The 17,910-nt window shown below is 36.2% G+C and overlaps 1 protein-coding gene across 2 annotated transcripts in view; it reads right to left on the bottom strand.

Annotated features, from left to right (window-relative positions):
* The window catches only part of LOC126807867 (polypeptide N-acetylgalactosaminyltransferase 5), a 210,202-nt gene that overhangs the window by 169,366 nt on the left and 22,926 nt on the right, over positions 1-17,910 (bottom strand). For both annotated transcript variants that reach the window (XM_050532719.2, XM_050532722.2), the window contains exon 2: positions 10,625-10,740. The gene's annotated coding sequence lies outside the window, so the exon portion shown is untranslated. The remainder of the gene's footprint in view (positions 1-10,624; positions 10,741-17,910) is intronic.

The following is a 17,910-nucleotide window of genomic DNA, read 5'->3' as shown; positions in this document are numbered from 1 at the left end:
ATTGTTACAGATTGTTTAGAGATAGTGACTGGATAGTGTTCACTAGACGTCTGTGTCTATAAGATTACAATATTGATATTAAAGATTTTATACACTTCAATTGTTCGTACTCGCAACCCAGTTTTATATTTCATGGCTCTGAAACTGCAGTTGCCATCCAACAAATCAATTGAACAAAACAGCTAAGTTGTCTGAGCAGTCTGCAAGGGTTGTCACATATTTCTCCTTTGTCAGTGTAATGAAAGCACTAAAATTTCATTAAGCATAACAACTCGTTAAAGATACATTATGGGAGATTCTATATCGAGTTTGCAGTTCTCACTATAATAGTTAAAAACTAGATAATGTGAAGGCAATTTGTTGAAAATTTCATTTAAATTGATCCACTATGAACCGAGACTAAGCGATTGAAATTCCCGCCTAGCCTCGATCATCATTACTATAGTCAGTACGATAAACAGCATAGTATCTATTATCCATTTAATTGTTAAATCGTGAAGGAAAGTTATGCAGTAAATCGGCTCATAATCCACTAAAGATCGCAGGCTAGTGCATCTAGAGTTGATTATGGTCTGGATTGGTTAACTAATGTCTAATTAATAATTTAGATGACATTTCAGGCCTAAAGAAAGACCTGCAATAGACAGATTTAGCTCTTGCATAATGTATGTTTAAGTAATTATCAGAAATCAAGATAACTTTGCTCTCTAAGGTGTCGAAAAGATTTTAAAAAGTGATAAAGGACCATCTAGCAGTATAATCTAGAGAATGTATCCAGGTGCCAGCCATAAATGTTGACAACTGGAACAGACCCAGAACTGTATGCGGGATACATTCTTCAGTTTTAAAAAGTAAAAGTACAAATGCTAAAAAATTGGAGAGAGAGAAATGGGGTTTAACGTCCACTCAACACAGACTAGGTCATTTCGGGACTAACACATGGTTCCGCTTGCGCGTAGGGATCTTTAGCATTGGGAGGAAACCGGAGGACCCGGAGAAAACCCACGAGGTTGGACAGGCGACCCTACTCCTTGTCACGTACAACCGCGGAATCGAAACCCCACCAGTTGACTCAATGACAGACTGTATGATACAGCGCGCGCATGCTAACCATTCGGCCATCCAACCCCCCTAAAAAATTGGAGAATAGCCTAAAGTGTACTTTAGCATGGTGGTAAAGAATAACCCAATTTGAATCTGAAGACAAACCAAAACTGCCACAAGAACTTGCAATGAAACTCCATCCCTTCAACAAACAGGAAGTGGTAGGAGATCAGAGAAAGCGAGATAAATAAAGCATAAAGTCCACTCAACACTAAGTTATTTTGAGACTAATGAAATGGGGTTTAACATCCTACTGTTTGCTCTGACTGAGCTAATGAAGACAGTCATACGCCATACAGTGTGCTATGAAGGAAATTTGACCCAGGCAGCGGCACTATGGCCTACTCTTTTTTTAAATTCCAACTGCCAAGGGATGTTTTACATACACGTCAATGATACACACGACCTCGGTTTTTCGTTTTTTTGACCTGTCTGAACCTGAACAACTAGACAGCTGTCCTTGTCAGGCTCTCTGTCCTGTACCACTGACAAGTCGAAACCCTGTCGGAAAATCTCGATGAACTTTCTCGGTCAATGCAGGGATCGAACAAGCAACCTCCAGACTAGCGAGCCAGCGTCTTACCCACTTAGCCACCGTGGCTCCCTAACATATAAATAGCTTTTGTTCCTGTAGAAAACCCACCAAGTCAGCATGGCGACTCTAATCCTTGTTATGTAAAACTTTGAGACTAAACACAAGACTTGTACAGGTATATGTGTACAGGACACATCCGGGCTTTGAAATTTGGCCTGAATTTATCCGACAATATTGCACATTGATCGTGCCCCAAAATAATTCATTTTTCACTGGAAATGACTTATCCGCAACCTAATCAACACAACCTCCCCCACCCCTTCTATTTCTAGTCTCCCCCCACCCTCATCTCTCCAATCTAGACAATGCATCCTGCTATATGTCATGTATATATGAAGGTCTTAAACCATGACTATACTATTGGTGACAAACATGTGATTCACAATGCAATATGCGGCTAAGAAGAAAAGCAATGAAATAACAAGATATTCATCTGCCCAACACAGCTAAATTTAGTTCTTCCCACTTCCCAAACATCGAGTCGTTTGGATGGTATGACAAAAAAGACTTCATGTATACACGTTAGCAAGCATGTACAATAATCCTTGAAAGTTGAAATGCGGAATAAGAGTAAACCGTAGCGTCGCTGGTTGGGCAAAATTTCCCTCATAGCACACTGCATGGCTTATGCTCGTCTTCAATAGCCAGGCTCTGAGCATGAAAGTTAAACCGCTATCTCATGACATTTCATTCTATTCAAATCCAGCTCAACTTTCAAGAAATTTTCAAATAGCCTTTTCATTGGCACAACATTTATTTAAAGTGTTTAATTTCCTATCATCATCTGAAAAACCAAACTTTGTATAATAGAATTAGTTCTTTAACTTTGCTAATGTTCTACAAAACACTAATGTTTCTTGTTGAAATTCGTCAATCATTTGTAATTTTCATTTAAACTAAATTCAATGAAACACTAAGTTAAGTGCAAACCTTTTTCTTGTGTGAAGTCAAAGAAGTCTGAGTAATTCGTAATTTTCATTTAAAAAGAATCCCACAAGAATTCATTATTCATGGATACAGAAAGTAACTTCAATGTTAAAGAGCTTTGTAATTTAACAGCTTCACGCTAACTTCATAATTTCCATCACCTGTTACGTTTTTTAACGTTTTTAAACAAAATGAAACTCAACATCAAAAGACTTTAAAATTGTTAAATTTTCAATCATTGACAACATTGGTTAATTGGAAGCAAGAAATCTTCTTAAAAGACTTCCAGTCCATTTAAGATTTTAATCAATTTTAGAAAAGCAGCATAAAAATTTTTACTTCAAATTTCTACTTGGTAAATTATGCCATCGAGCAAGTTTAAATGTAATTGGATATTAGTTATTTAAGTGTAAACAATTGTTATTTTGGTCTGTAATATAGTCGTGCAGATATTTTTTTTCGATCTCAGGACAAGCAGTATGGGCACTCTTGGTTTTCCTCAAAAACATTACACACAAGCTAATTACTGAAACAAAAAGTGCACCATATTTCAGTCCCGAAATTACACGTGTTAAACACTCATTTCTCTTTAAACAGTTTCTCACTGTTAGCTTCTCAGGTTGACTCGGGGCTCACACTGTCAGTCGATAAAAATATGAAAGTGGAGATTAAAATTTGATTTGGGCGATAATGTTTTGCGGTACTGGCGATTCTTTTTGAGAACTGCTGGAAAAAGATCTTAACATTCTAATCGGATTTATCCTAGTTCAACAATTTAAAATCAACTCAGTCTAGTTCATAGATTAATCTGTATAAGTACTTTTATAACAATTTAAAATCAACTTAATCCAGTTAATAGATTAACCTGTATTCAGTGAGTACTAGTTTAACAGTTTAAAATGTTGGATTTGAAAACGAGAAAATGGCAAGTTTCCAAGGGGTGTCCTGATTAGTAATCAGCACAAATCTTAAAACAGGGAAGGTAATGTAGTAATATGGATGGGGGATTTTTGCTAAAGAACACATTAAGCCTTGCTGAGACATTTAAAGCCAGTGTGAGTCCTGGGTTGACTTCTTCGGTCTCCAAAACATGTACATTCAACAAGTGTTTTCCATTAAATAACACAAGCAGCTGTGTAACTAATTATATCTTTATTTACTTTCTTCCTTCTGTAAACACATGTAAATTAAACTTGTTACACCTCAATGATATAGTTTGATAAAGCCCGCTCAGCCATTTACAAGTAAAACAAACCTTAATTGACAAACAACATCATTCTAAGAATAGTTATTCCTATCGTTGTGAAGGCTGTATTCCATCAATAGGTTGGAATCAAAATTTGTTTGGGTTTTATTTACATTGCTATATCTTTATGTAACTGAGTACTTTGATAAAAAGTTGTTTTTTTTTATCTTAGATTCATGAAATTAGATTTTTTATAAATAATAAAGTTTGTTTTAGAACAACCTCCTGGTTTCCAGCAAGTATCCTCCTGCATAGTGTGATACTTATAGTGGGACTATATACATGTGTTTTGCTGTGATCCTGCAAACATCTGTTACTTATTGTGGAACTAAGTGGGGTGGTGGTGGGGGGAATGTTGGCTTGTCCTTTCTGTGTTTTGTTGTGCAGTCCTGCATCCTGCATTGCCTGTTATTTATTGTGGGACTAAAGCAGATGACATCATGCAGCCTCACCGTTGGCTTGTTCTTTCTGTGTTTTGTTGTGCAGTCATCCTGTTACGTAACAACTGTTATTTATTGTGGAACTAATTAAGCTGGGGCTATCACTTATCAGCCTCACTGTTGGCTTGTTCTTTCTGTGTTTTAATGTACAGTCATCCTGTAACGTTTGTTACTTGTATCTCCCCTGCGTCTGTTTCGATTTGAACTTAAAACAATGCACCAATTCTACCAATACAAAGAAAGCACAGAATCCTGACAAATTAGCATTGACCTGGGAAGCAGCTTGACACTAATTTAAATCACTGTCAGAAGGCAAAGAATGTGATGGCTACATTTACAAGTCATGATGGTTTTTACCCCAGCATTGAAACATAAAAGTTAACATTAAGGTATTTACAGGACAGCCCATTAACAGATCAAGATGCTTCGATACCAGAGAACCTGATTACAATTAAATAAATCTATTTAATCTTAAAGTGACTTCCACATTAACCATGTAGTTAAAGGGACCGACAACATCCCCAATACATATCAATACTAAAAAGGTTAAAGGGACGACACCCCAGATGGCCAATAAATATATCAAAATCTAGTTAAAGGGACAGACAACATCCATAATACATATCAGTACTAAAAAGGTTAAAGGGACGACACCCCAGATGGCCAATAAAAATATGAGAATTGTGGGCAGTTCCAATTTGATGGAGAGTAAACAGAAACAATGCTGGGATGGCAAACTTTAGTTTTTACCACACAACATGGTGTAGGCCCACGTACCTTTATCAGCACTGGATGACTTTTAGCAGATATGCAATATTACTTTTAATAGATATACAACAAATATTTTAACAACAATGTATCAAATCTCTTGATTTGATTTTCACAGAATCGTTTTAATCAAAAATTTGTTAGCTATATCATTATCAATCCCATAAAAAAAGGGAATTGGTATTGGGTGTTCCATAAATAGAGAGCTCAGCTAAATACCTAAAATGAATTGAGACCAGGCCCCCCAAGCATTTCTCATAACCTGTGATTGAACGTAGAGTAAATTCTTAACTTAACCCTTTCAGTGCGTCTACCCGGTAGTACCGGGTATTATAAAATGTCGTTAAAATACGGGTACCCGATATTACTGTGTACTCAATAAAGCCCTCGCTAAAATTAGTACCGTAACTGCAAGTGCCATCTATTGTATTTTCTATACACTAGAACATATTTCCACGTGTTTCAAAGCGGCAAACCGTAAAATGGCGGAGTGCATAGTGACAACGTAGACGATGAACTCTCGACGAAGTCGTGAATGACGTCTTGCAGACCAACACGGGGACAATTTCGAGGCGGATGATACACATAATTCGTTTCCAGTTACTTGATAATGATAGTAGTGAGGACAGTGATTGGTATTATGAAGTACGTGTGTGATTTGTTGCGCGACGTTCCGCCTATGGCTATGTCTCCCGTGCATGATGAACAAGCCCAATGTGAACACGATAGCCCTGTGTCTGCAGTTCTGACAATAATTCTGATGTTGATAATAATGCTGACCTGCTGGATCGTAAAGGACGTAGGCAATTCCTGAGTCCCGAACGTGTAGATCTATTGACTGACTATATTGATAATGATATGGGACTTGGGGATGAAAGTGAAAGTGAAAACAAGGTATTGCAATCCGCACGTGGTCATGGCAAGGGAGACGTGATACGCGTGTTCGTGGTGGCAATGCTCATGGCTGCTATTGATATTTTTGTTCATTTTATATATCTTTATCAAAATCCAGTGAAAAAAAACAATATCTCATAAGTATTTCATTGAGAAAAATTTGTTTTCATGTTAGCTTTAGTGAAAAATGAGAAATCCAAAATGGCCGCCATGACGTCACGTGACTACATAATTATGCAAATTTCCAAAATTCTATTTTTTCCTCTTAGCCCAACCTTATGCCCATCCCAACAGACAAAAAGATTTTTTATAAAAGCTTCCATAAGTACTGTTTGGCATTCAGTTCCAACCCCCCTTTTTCCCTCAAAAAAGGGTCTAGCACAGGCAGTGGATTTACGTCTAGCATTGAAAGGGTTAAGTCTGAGAATGCTTTCTGAACTTGGGGTCGGATTCCTTTCAATGTTCTCCTTATAACATGATTTCTTTTTAAATAAGATTAAGTGGTGTCAGGTGTTCCAGAGAGAGAGAGAGAGAGAGAGAGAGAGAGAGTTTAACATCCACTCGACACAAACTAGATCATTTTGGGACTAACATATGGTTCAATTTTATTTTATTAATTTGATTTAACAGTAGGAGGAAACCAGGGGTCCCAGAGACCAGGTGACTCAATGAGAGACCTTATGATGCAACGCGCACATGCTAAACATTCGGTCATCCAACTCGTTCCACAATAGAATGCTTAGTTTAATACTTAAACTGAATTGAGACCATATAAAATTCTTTCTTGTGATAACATAATTTCTATTTTCTTGTGATAACAAGATATCTAAAACCAGTAGAGCACCATTTCCGCGAACATAACCAAATGTAGAATCTGTTCAAAACCATATGAAATTACATCAATGGAAGGTCGGCAAGGAATCAAGGGTCCCTTCAGCTAAATTAACCCAACTACTTCACAATGAGTTAATTAAGCTGTGCACATCAGTTGATGACTTTGATCCAATTAAAGATTCACAAAGGACACAATAGTTCAAGGATGGGGAATGAAGACAAGAGGTCAAAGATTTTGATTAACAAAAATGCTTCGGTATTTTGGGATTAAAATGTGATTCATTTTTCTCTTGGCAATGCCAGGGTGGAGATATTTGCATTGACATGTACATTTTGGCGTACATGTAAAAGAACCCTTGACCCGGGGCGCCGGAAAGTCTTAGGGAGCCCGAGAGCCCTCCCCAAGAAAATTTGTGAAAATCTCCACTCAATAACCAGAAACGAGCACGAGATGGGATCTTCCCCTTACCTAAGCATCCTTTGTTAAAATCGGTGAAGAGTTAAAGTGAGAAGGATGGTCAGACAATCTCATTGCTGTTACGAAAAACATTTTAAAGCACAGTCAGCAAAAAAGTAAGGGCAGTAGGGCTATTGCCGCGTGCCTTTGGGGGCAGGGATGCAGTTGGAATTTAATAAAAAAGTAGGTGGAAACACAGTTGCCCTCATAGCATATGCTCGTCTTCACTAGCCCACTTGGTGCAGAAAAGTAGTAGGTTAAACCCAATTTCATTCTTATTCCCCTCTCTCTCCACTCAAGGTAAATAAATGAAGATATGGAGATGAGTTGGTAGATCACCAGGAGACAGGTGCTGATCTTTAATCAAAATATCATCTGACATCTCGTAAAAATCAGCGCCATAGAATCTACTTGAAACTAATTGAATTCTGCACTTGGTGTTTCTCGATTCTTCTGCATCAAATCCAATTGCTTTTCCTGTACCTTGAATTTTACTGATGAAATATATTAAAGAACTTATTGATCTGTACTCGACAACAAGTTTGGATATCTCTGTGTGAATTACCGCCGTCGTTTTTATGATAACACTTTACTCAACTCCAATCTAATTGGTTGTAAGGAATTTGAGCGTTGAATGGTAGGCATGCATGAGGAATGATTCCAAGCAGAAAATTTCAATTCAATTGCCAAGTACAGATCAATGCCGAACTCCCAAACAGACCAGTTTTTTATACGTAGAAATTTTCAGAATAAATATTCTTGAGAAATTATCTGGGGGAATTGGATTTTCTATGATACATGGTCTATTGCACCTCAATCGTGTCGTTATATTTATGGTAAGTGTGGAGACCATCGGCATCCATCGCTGAGATTTTTTGTTTTTAAATTAGACATTAGTCATTACTGTTCCGTTAAATTTATTTTAGGCAGTGGGGTTGTTACTGTAATATTCACCAGTCGTGAAATTAACAAGTGAATAAATTGTTGAGATCTGTCAGGGGTGGGGGGGGTGGGGGCTGAACGAATGGTTTAAAACATGCTCTTTAAATCACTAGGTTTGTCATTGAGTCAAGTGGCGTGGTTTCGATTCCATGCTTGTACATGACAAGTAGTATTCTAAAAAGCTGGTAGCAAAATGACTTGTTGTTTGTTGAATGGATTTTTAACCAATTTTCTCTCTCGTTCTTGGTATACCTGTCTGTACACTTTCTGGAACATCTGGTTTCACTTTATTCAATATAATCACATCACATAGTACCCTGTCTACATTACCCAGTCGTTGCAGAAAAGTAGAATGTTAAACCCCATTTCATTTTATTTCATACATAGTATGTTAGTTAGGATTCAATTCATTTTACAATAATGGATGAAAAGAGAAAAACCTTGAGATTAGGGATGACAACTGACATTTTTTTTTTGTGTCAGATTAACAGATTCACAACCATTCTCACACACGATAGGAGAAAGAGAGAAATGGGCTTTATAGTCCACTCAGCACAAATCAGGTTATTTTGGGACTAACACATGAATCAATTTTATTTCTATAATTTGCTTGCGTGTAGAGGTCTTTAGCAATGGGACCCTTTTCCTTGTCATGTACAACCGGGGGAATTGAAACCAGGCCAGTTGACTCAATGACAGACCTTACGACCACATGTGCTGACCATTTGGCCATCACACAAGAAAGGATATTTCTCACTTTCTTGCAGATTGTGAATGCTACTTTTACTTTCACAAAGAAGCTAGGAATCATTTTGCAATACTGGATGAAAACAGAAAAGCCTTGAGATATTGACTAAAGCATAAACTAAACATGACTGTTTTTACAGCTCAAGAATCTGATCTAAAAAAACCTCAGATTGAATTTTCATAACTCCAGGCACATCTCTTGATTAATCCCATTTCAGCTCTCGGCCAAATGTGTTCATTTTGATGAATAAAATTAATTTTAGTCATTATGGGCCATTGACGACATTAAGAATTTATGAACAGTTTTCCTCTAAGGCAAATGTCTACATGTGGATTAAAGATTTTTTGTTCTGAGTAGAAGCCCAAAAATGGTTTCTAACGGCAGAAATAATGATTCTTGTTTGTGTTCATTCTAGCAGAAGTCATTTTAATAATATTGATACCTGTAGGCAAACCAACAAAATCTGAAAAGATTTCCATGGGAAAAAATGAAGAGAATACATACATGAGTGTTCCAATGGTTTTTGTTAAATTTCCCTGATAACACACTGCATGGTGCTTTTCCATCTTCATGTGGTTGAAGCATTTAAAGTGGTTTTGGTATTTAACCAAAATACAGTGGGTTAGGTATTTAACCAAAATACAGTGGGTTAGGTATTTAACCAATATGAAGTGGGTTAGGTATTTAACCAAAATACAGTGGGTTAGGTAGTTAACCAATATACAGTAGGTTAGGTATTTAACCAAACTAAAGCGGCTTAGGTATTTAATCAGGTACAGTGGGTTAGAGAAGCTGTGTGTGTTCCCGTTCAATTTTAAATCCGACATGTTCCACTAATTGTGCAACAGCCTTAGCTCATGGCTATCATTACTATGAGAGAAACTGCAGGGTACTAACACAGGCAGTCCCAACTTCCTAGATATATGTCATTACTGCACAGAAATAATTGGAAATACTGGTAGTTAAAAATCAATAGGAACCCTTCTTTCAACAAACTGAACAACCTATTAAAGTTTTTTAATGGATCACACCGCTTGGTAAGTCAAGGGCAGTAACTTTGGGAAAACAAATTGAAATGAAATGGGGTTTAATGTCCTACTGTTCAGCACCGACTGAGCTAATAAAGATTGGCATACACCATACAGTGTGCTACGAGGGAAGTTTTGACCGATAGCGAAGCTACAGCCTTCTCTTATTTCAAATTCCTACACCACTGACAATGTGGATGAATGGATGGCCAACCAAATCAGCGAACACAGTAAATGTGGGCTAATAAATATCTAAATTCAAAGGAATTTTGTCTCATCCTATTGAAACAAGCACTTACAAACTTCTAAAATGAACAAAAATTCAAATAATACAATTCAAAACTGGTGATAAATAGCCGATTTACAACTTCCTAGCAACTCATTCAATAGATACACTATTAAAGAGTTCTAAAGTATAAACTTTATGCGACCAAATAAATAAAAGAATTCGATAAACACTGCCCAATTCATCCCCATTATTTTCACGATTTTATTGACTTCTATTTTCTCATGTCGAGTCGTGTCTACAGACGGGGAAATGGAGCGATAAAACGGACAGTTTATTGGTCACTCTGGGGAATAAAACAAACGTAATGAATTCAATGGAAGGTAGCGAGAGAGAAGAAATGGAGAAAACTTACGACAGTTGATGGTGTGTGTGATTGTGTTTACGTCTGATTAATGAGTATTAGGTTGATCCTCGGTCCATATTATTATTCACCAAACAATTCTCCTTTTATCTTTATCTTACTTAACTCTGAAAGATATAAGATTATTATTACCAATAAACTCAGTAACAGAGGAGTGTTTTGTTTAAAAACAATTCACTTAACTCTGAAAGATATAAGATTATTATAATAAACTTTCTTCATGTGATTATGGAGAGTTTTGTTTAAAAACAATTCACTTTATATAACTCTGAAAGATATAAGATTATTATTAGGTACTAATACACTTTCTGTCTTTAATTATAGTAAGTTTTGTTTAAAATCAATAATGGAGAGTTTTGTTTAAAAACAATTCTCTTTCTGTCTTCATCAAACTGAACTCTGACAGATATAAGATTATTATTACTAATAAACTTTGTGTCTGTGATGTGGGGAGTTTGGTTGGAAAACAATTCTATTTCAAAATATCTTTATCACACTTAACACCTAGGTGTGCAGTGAGCAGGGTGTGGGGCAGAGGGGCACACCATTATTGAAAGGAACCAAAATCTTTGGGATATGTTTTAAGTTTGATGAAAATCAGATAGAAATTGTGAACTCTAGAGGGTTCACAAGCTACAAACGTAAGTTTTCGTACAATCTGGGGCAAAAATAAATGAAGCGTTAGTCTGATACGTGCCAATATAGAACAGAAACAAGATCTTTGGGATATAACCCTATATTTCAAGTTTCAGCAAAATCTAATAAAAATTGTGACCTTAGAGTGTCCACACAAACAAATGTGAACGGACGGACGGGGGTGACGGCAATATATGTCCACTTGTTAATGGGGGTGTTTAAAAATTGGTAGTCTCTATCAGGGGTGGGTCTGGTTATTTTGGACATACAATCGCCAGAGTTTATTGATTCACAAATTTCTAAAAAAACATTAGATTAAGATGTTACAAATCCTATTTATAGCATGGAACAATTTATGTTAAAATAATAACCTACGCCACCAGTTAATAAAAATAGACTTTATTGACAGAACCAAGGATTTTCCGGCAGATTAACAAACTCTATATTTATTGACCAATCAGATTAACCGGTTTATTAACGTGTGTGTGTATTCCCACACTAAATTCCTGTCACTGTATTCAGCGTGTATTAAAATAATATTAAACTGTGTAATCATGTCAATTTGACAGGTACAGACGGTTGTGGACAATACAAACATGACTTTGATTAATTATATATAAGGTATACTTTAATGTTCAATGGACAAGTAAACAAATCTTGAACAAAGACACACACATCCTTTCTGGCAGTAATTTATACTGGGCTATACTATATACCGGAAAACACTGGAAAACAACCGGAAAACACCAGAAAACTACCGGAAAACACCATGTTATACTGAACACCGGAAAACACCGGAAAAACACTAAATACCGGAAAACACACTAAATACTTGAAACCACGCTAAATAGGTAACCCGGAGAAGGGCTATAGTATAAACCGGAAACTAACCCTTACCCTAACCCAGGCACACAGAGGACCAGGCTCCCGGTTACCTATTTATTTAGGGTATTTTCCGGTATTTAGTGTGTTTTCCGGTATTTAGTGTTTTTCCGGTGTTTTCCGGTATTCAGTATAAAATGGTGTTTTCCGGTTGTTTTCCATTTTTTTCCAGTTGTTTTCCGGTTGTTTTCCTGTGTTTTCCGGTATATAGTATTGCCGATTTATACTTTAATTGTGAATTTAACAAATCCTTCCCAATACTTAAGTTATACTTTAATGTTCACTGGAAATACAAATCATGAATTCAGCTAATACACGAACAGCCATCCTGATACCAAACATAACAACTCGGGTATGATTTAGTTGTGTTGTTTTAGCAGGAGTTTCTGTATTTAATGTTTAGTTTCAAGTCATTGTTAGAAAACTGTTCAAATCTGTTGAGAATCATATCATTAATCAAAAAAGGAACAGTGGAAAAACTGACCTGTGTACACGTTGGCATGAATGTAAAAGAAACCTTGATAGTTGAAATTAGGACATGCAGGTATAAAGCACACAGTATTTGTTTATTTGTTTCATCAAAGGCATATCAAATCTGATGCTTCACACATACAGTAAAAGATAGGTTGCCAGGCAACGAAATGTGATGCTTCGTATGTGTAAAAGATAGGTTGCCAGGCGATGAAACATAAGCCCACAAGGGTTGTTGCATATTTTTCTTTTGACCGTAATGAAAAAATTTACCAGACAATAAAAACTAATTAAGAGCAACAACCCATTATGTAATTATCAGAAATCATTAGAATTGTTTTGGCTTGTAGTTCTTCCTGATGACTTTTATTATACAAAAATTGTAATATTGATGAATAGTTCAAGTTATCTCATGAAAAGGCCAACTTGTATAAATGTAAAGCCAATCAGATGAGAGAAAAAGAGAGAGAGAGAGAAAGAGAGAGAGAGAGAGAGAGAGAGAGGGTTTAACATCCACTGGACAAAAATCAGGTCATTACGGGGCTAACATATATTTCAATTTTATTTCAATAATTCACTTGTGCATAAGGGTCTTTAGCAGTGGAAGGTAACTGGAGGACTCGGAGAAAACCCATGAGGTTGGACAGCCGACCCTACTTCTTGTCACGTACAACCGGGGAATCAAAACCACGCCAGTTGACTCCATGACAGACCTTATGATACAGCGCGCATGTGCTAACCATTTGGCCATCCAACCCCCCTCAATCAGATGATAACTTTAGTCTCTGGAGAGTCCACAAGATTTTTCAATGTGATCAAGAACCATAACTCTGGCAGTAACTATAAGAAATTGTTAAAATTCAAAAGGCTTCATGGACTTACAACATCCACAAGATTTTTCAGAGTGATCAAGGGTTATAACTTTGGCAGTAATTACCGGAAATAGGCTTCTAATTCTACGTCCCATGACCTTAAACATTGTATGAGTTTAAAGACAATCAGCTGATAACTCTCTCTGGCAGTAACTGTGGGGAATCACTGATATTAACTTGAGCCTCTAGTCTGACCATTATCAAGCAATTGTGGATGACCGACAGACATTGATGACGATAATATACGACCATATTTCAATTATAAGACAAACTATTGTTAACGTAGTGATTCATATAATTATGTAATAAACACATCCTTGGTTATAAAAAAACACTTTTTGAAGAATGTGCTGACCTGTACGAAAAGATAGCAGAATTATTATTACAAAATTTCGTCCATAAGACACATAAAGATTAGTTTAAACAATATCTTATTCATTTGAAAAAAGCCTATATAATGGTGTCAAATCAGTAGAAATTAATGTAAACTTAAGTTAGAATTGAATGATTTGATTAATTTTGAACAAAATGTGTTTTTTTAATAAAACTATTGTCTATTGTCTTAAACTCTAGATGGGGCTTAATAATAGTTAAAAATCAATTTTCTAAAAACACGATATTTAAATACTTACGCAATTAAGAGATAAATCCTTTCAAATCACACTCAAATAATATTTATCTAACCAAGCTGAACAATACTTTAATTAAAACGATAAACGATCATTAATCAAATAGAATAATGGAACTCAAGGGGGATTACTCAGTATGATGTTTAATCGTACTATAGACAGATCTGATACTACAGACAACCATATATAGACGTGAACATGGCAAGACGTCCAATCAATAAGTATAACCCCAGGCAGCTCATTCTTAAGTCAGTCAACACTTCCTGTCGTAATGACCATACTTTACATGTAAGGCGGAAGTATGGCCATGATATATATATAAAAAAAATATATTCCAGTTCTCGGAGAAGCATTTAAAAGAAAGGAAGCCATGGTGGCTCAGTGAGTATGGCAGTGGTTCACTAATAGGGAGGTCCACAGGTTTACTTATAATGTTGGTCAATAAATTTTTTCAGGATTTTCTAGTTCAGTTTTCCTTGCCAGGAACCTTTTAGATGAGACAAAAAACAAAAGTCATGTATACATGTTCCTACCATTTTGCACAGCCAGTGTCGTTTCCACATACCCTTCATGGAATTTCAACTGTCAAGGGTTATTTTCTTTGTATACCAACCAATACCTAGGTGATCTTCCCACATGTACAAGTACACAGGCGATCATCCCACAAGTACACAGGTGATCATCGCACAGGTACACAGGTGATCATCCCACAAGTACATAGGTGATTGTCCCACAAGTATACAGGTGATCGTCCCACAAGTATACAGGTGATCATCCCACAAGTACACAGGTGATCGTCCCACAAGTACACAGGTGATCGTCCCACAAGTACACAGGTGATCGCCTCACAAGTACAGGGGTGGTCGTTCCATATCAACAGCAGATGTTTTTTTTTGCCAAGCGGGAGCCACGGTGGCTCAGTGAATAAGACTTTGGCTTGCTAACCTGGAGTTCCCATGTACGATCCCTGTGTAGGCTGAGAAGGGTAGTCTTTGTAGCGCCTAGTGCATTCCCTAGTAGATTGAATAGTTGCGCGATACAAATATCTTAGATCCACAGATAAACAATTTCTCTATCAACCATCAGTGAATCTTGAAATAGCAAAAAGATCTTTCTCATTCTCTGCTCCTCTCTTATGGAATTCGCTGCCTTACAACATTAGAATCATTGACTTCCTAGATGTATTTAAATCTCAGCTAAAGACGTTCCTGTTTACAGAAGCGTTTCCGTAGTTCCATAGAGAAAACTTGAAAAGCGCAACAGAAACTTTAGTTTTAGTATTATCGCGCTATATAAATAGAGGATTATTATTATTATTATTATTAGTCTTCAATACAATGATCAACCAAATGTTTTATAAGTAATATTCACATACATGTTGTAGAGAGAGAGAGAATGAAATGGGGTTTAACGTCCACTCGACACAAACTAGCTCATTTCGGGACTAACATATGGTTTAATTTTATTTACATAATTCGCTTGCACGTAGGGGTCTTTTAGCAGTGGGAGGAAACCTGAGGATTGGAGAAAACCCACGAGGTTGGACAGGCGACCCTACTCCTTGCCATGTACAACCAGGGATTCGAAACCACGCCAGTCGACTCAATGACAGACTTTATGATACAGCGCGCGCACACTAACCATTCAGCCACCCAACCCCCCAGCTCTATTAGAAACATTGTGTGACAGTTTTAATAAGCACATATCTTTAATGTAATCTAATTATATTTAATTAGTCAACCCATGCTTCAACCATTATTTAATAAATGACATTTCACACTAATCATCTTGTGTTTGTTTTTTTTGTTTCAGGGTTGTGTTCTTTAGGGCAGAGAGGTGCACAAATGTAATATTTGATAATGTGTTCCTGATCTCTTTTATCGGTTTCTCGAGTCATTAAATTCGTCCAAAAATAAAAAAATCTAATCTTATCTAATCTATCTTGTTAAAAAATTCACATTCTTATTTTATTTATTCAAAAAAATAAAATAAAACTTACTAATGTGACATTTCAAATTACTAATCTAATTCGTTAAAATAAGTTACTAATGTGAAATACTCAAATAAATGAAAACTCTTACTCAGATTTTATTCTAAAAAAGAAGAGAAAGACATTTTATTTGGCTAATAATCCCCTCTGTAATGCAGAAATTGCATGCTTTGAATTAAGCTGAAGAGTGTAATTCATAATCTACTATTCTTTAGGCCGAGTTCTATGTTTTTTTCGACACTCATCAACGGAACAGATCAAGAAATGACAGCTGGATCTTTCCTAATGACTGATCAAGATCACTGAATTTAAGTTTTTTCGTCCAGTTAGGGCTGTTTAAAATTGAAGAGATCTTCATGTGGAGGTAATTTTCGATGATTGAAGACGGTTGATATTGATTACTTGCGATTATTTCTTTGAGTTGATTGACAGAAAAGGTCGTAAAAGGACGTCAATTGTTCTAAAACGACTGATGGGCAGCTTAACGACAGGCATCGAGTTCTTTAGCCGCAGGAATTCTACCATTATTTCTTATTACAATCATAGCTTAAAGCTGCACGTACCATGTAACCGGTCATTAAAAAGAATGGATCTCAGTAATTTCTTTTCCGTTACTTGAAACAGTCAAGAAGCCAATGAGTAATTACATTCAATCTAATGCTTCAATGATGAGCATCCAATTCCATTTACATCTTTTTTTCTTGTATATAAATTTTTGCTTTGGATCACCGTGTGAATATCAGATCTGAACAAGAAACACAGACTGGACCTCATCGAGTTCCATATACCTTTACCAGCAGCAGAAATAGTCCATGCTAAATTTAAAATCATATATTGTCAACAAATCATACAAAGCAAGTTTTCAAGATGTCAACTCTTTCTTACGTGTTAAAAATAAAAATGAGATTGAAAAATTACCCAGCCATATGCCTTCAAAATTTATGCTCCTAAAATTATGATATTCAAAATGGTTCTTCCTTTTGACCCTATTAAAAATTTCATCAAGTTTTTCTCATGAAATCTTTTGAAAGAAATTGAGGTGTTGAATGATGATTTGTGGCACATATCTGGACCTGAAATACTACATTCAATTTCATCAGATACATCAACCCAACCAATAAGAAACTCAAATTTCAAGCTTCATAGATCCGCCACTGTAAGGAGGTGGAAGTATATTGTCTACCTGTCATAACACAGTGATAGCTAGCCCTCACCTAGATCCGCCACTCCGAGAGGTGGAAGTATATTGTGTACCTGTCACAACACATGTTTTATATAGGCAATTACATGTCTACATGGGTCTCTTAATACAGTGTCAATTACCAAAGTTTGTGATATAATTGAGAATTAGTCTGTTGATATTTTAACGTCTAGAAAGATATGCGACTAATCATACTGGTGTAGTGTCTTAATTACCTTACTGACCATCGTCATTAAATATTAATAGTAATAATAATAGATCTATACCCACGAGACGACATCCCTCATTGACCAACATAATTACCAGACAAGTCAACTCACAATTAACCCACTCGCCAAGTTAGATGTTAGAGAGGTAAATAGCCATAAAGGCATCAATGCTGCCATATTGACCAAGCAATTGTAATGAATTGGGGATTAACCTCACCATAAATCATTTTAAGACTAACATAGTGATTTCTTATTTATTTGATTAGGGACTGACCAAAAAAACTTATTTATTTGATAGGGACTGTTCTTAGTTCTTCTTAGTGTTTAACGTCCGCTTCTACCGAAGGTGATATCGCAGACAAGTCTTATTTTTCATTTTTATTTATC

This window comes from Patella vulgata, chromosome 9 (genome assembly GCF_932274485.2).
Source record: "Patella vulgata chromosome 9, xgPatVulg1.2, whole genome shotgun sequence".
Classification (NCBI taxonomy): domain Eukaryota; kingdom Metazoa; phylum Mollusca; class Gastropoda; family Patellidae; genus Patella; species Patella vulgata.
Note: the sequence above shows the minus strand (reverse complement) of the source record. Positions and strands in the feature narration are given on the sequence as shown.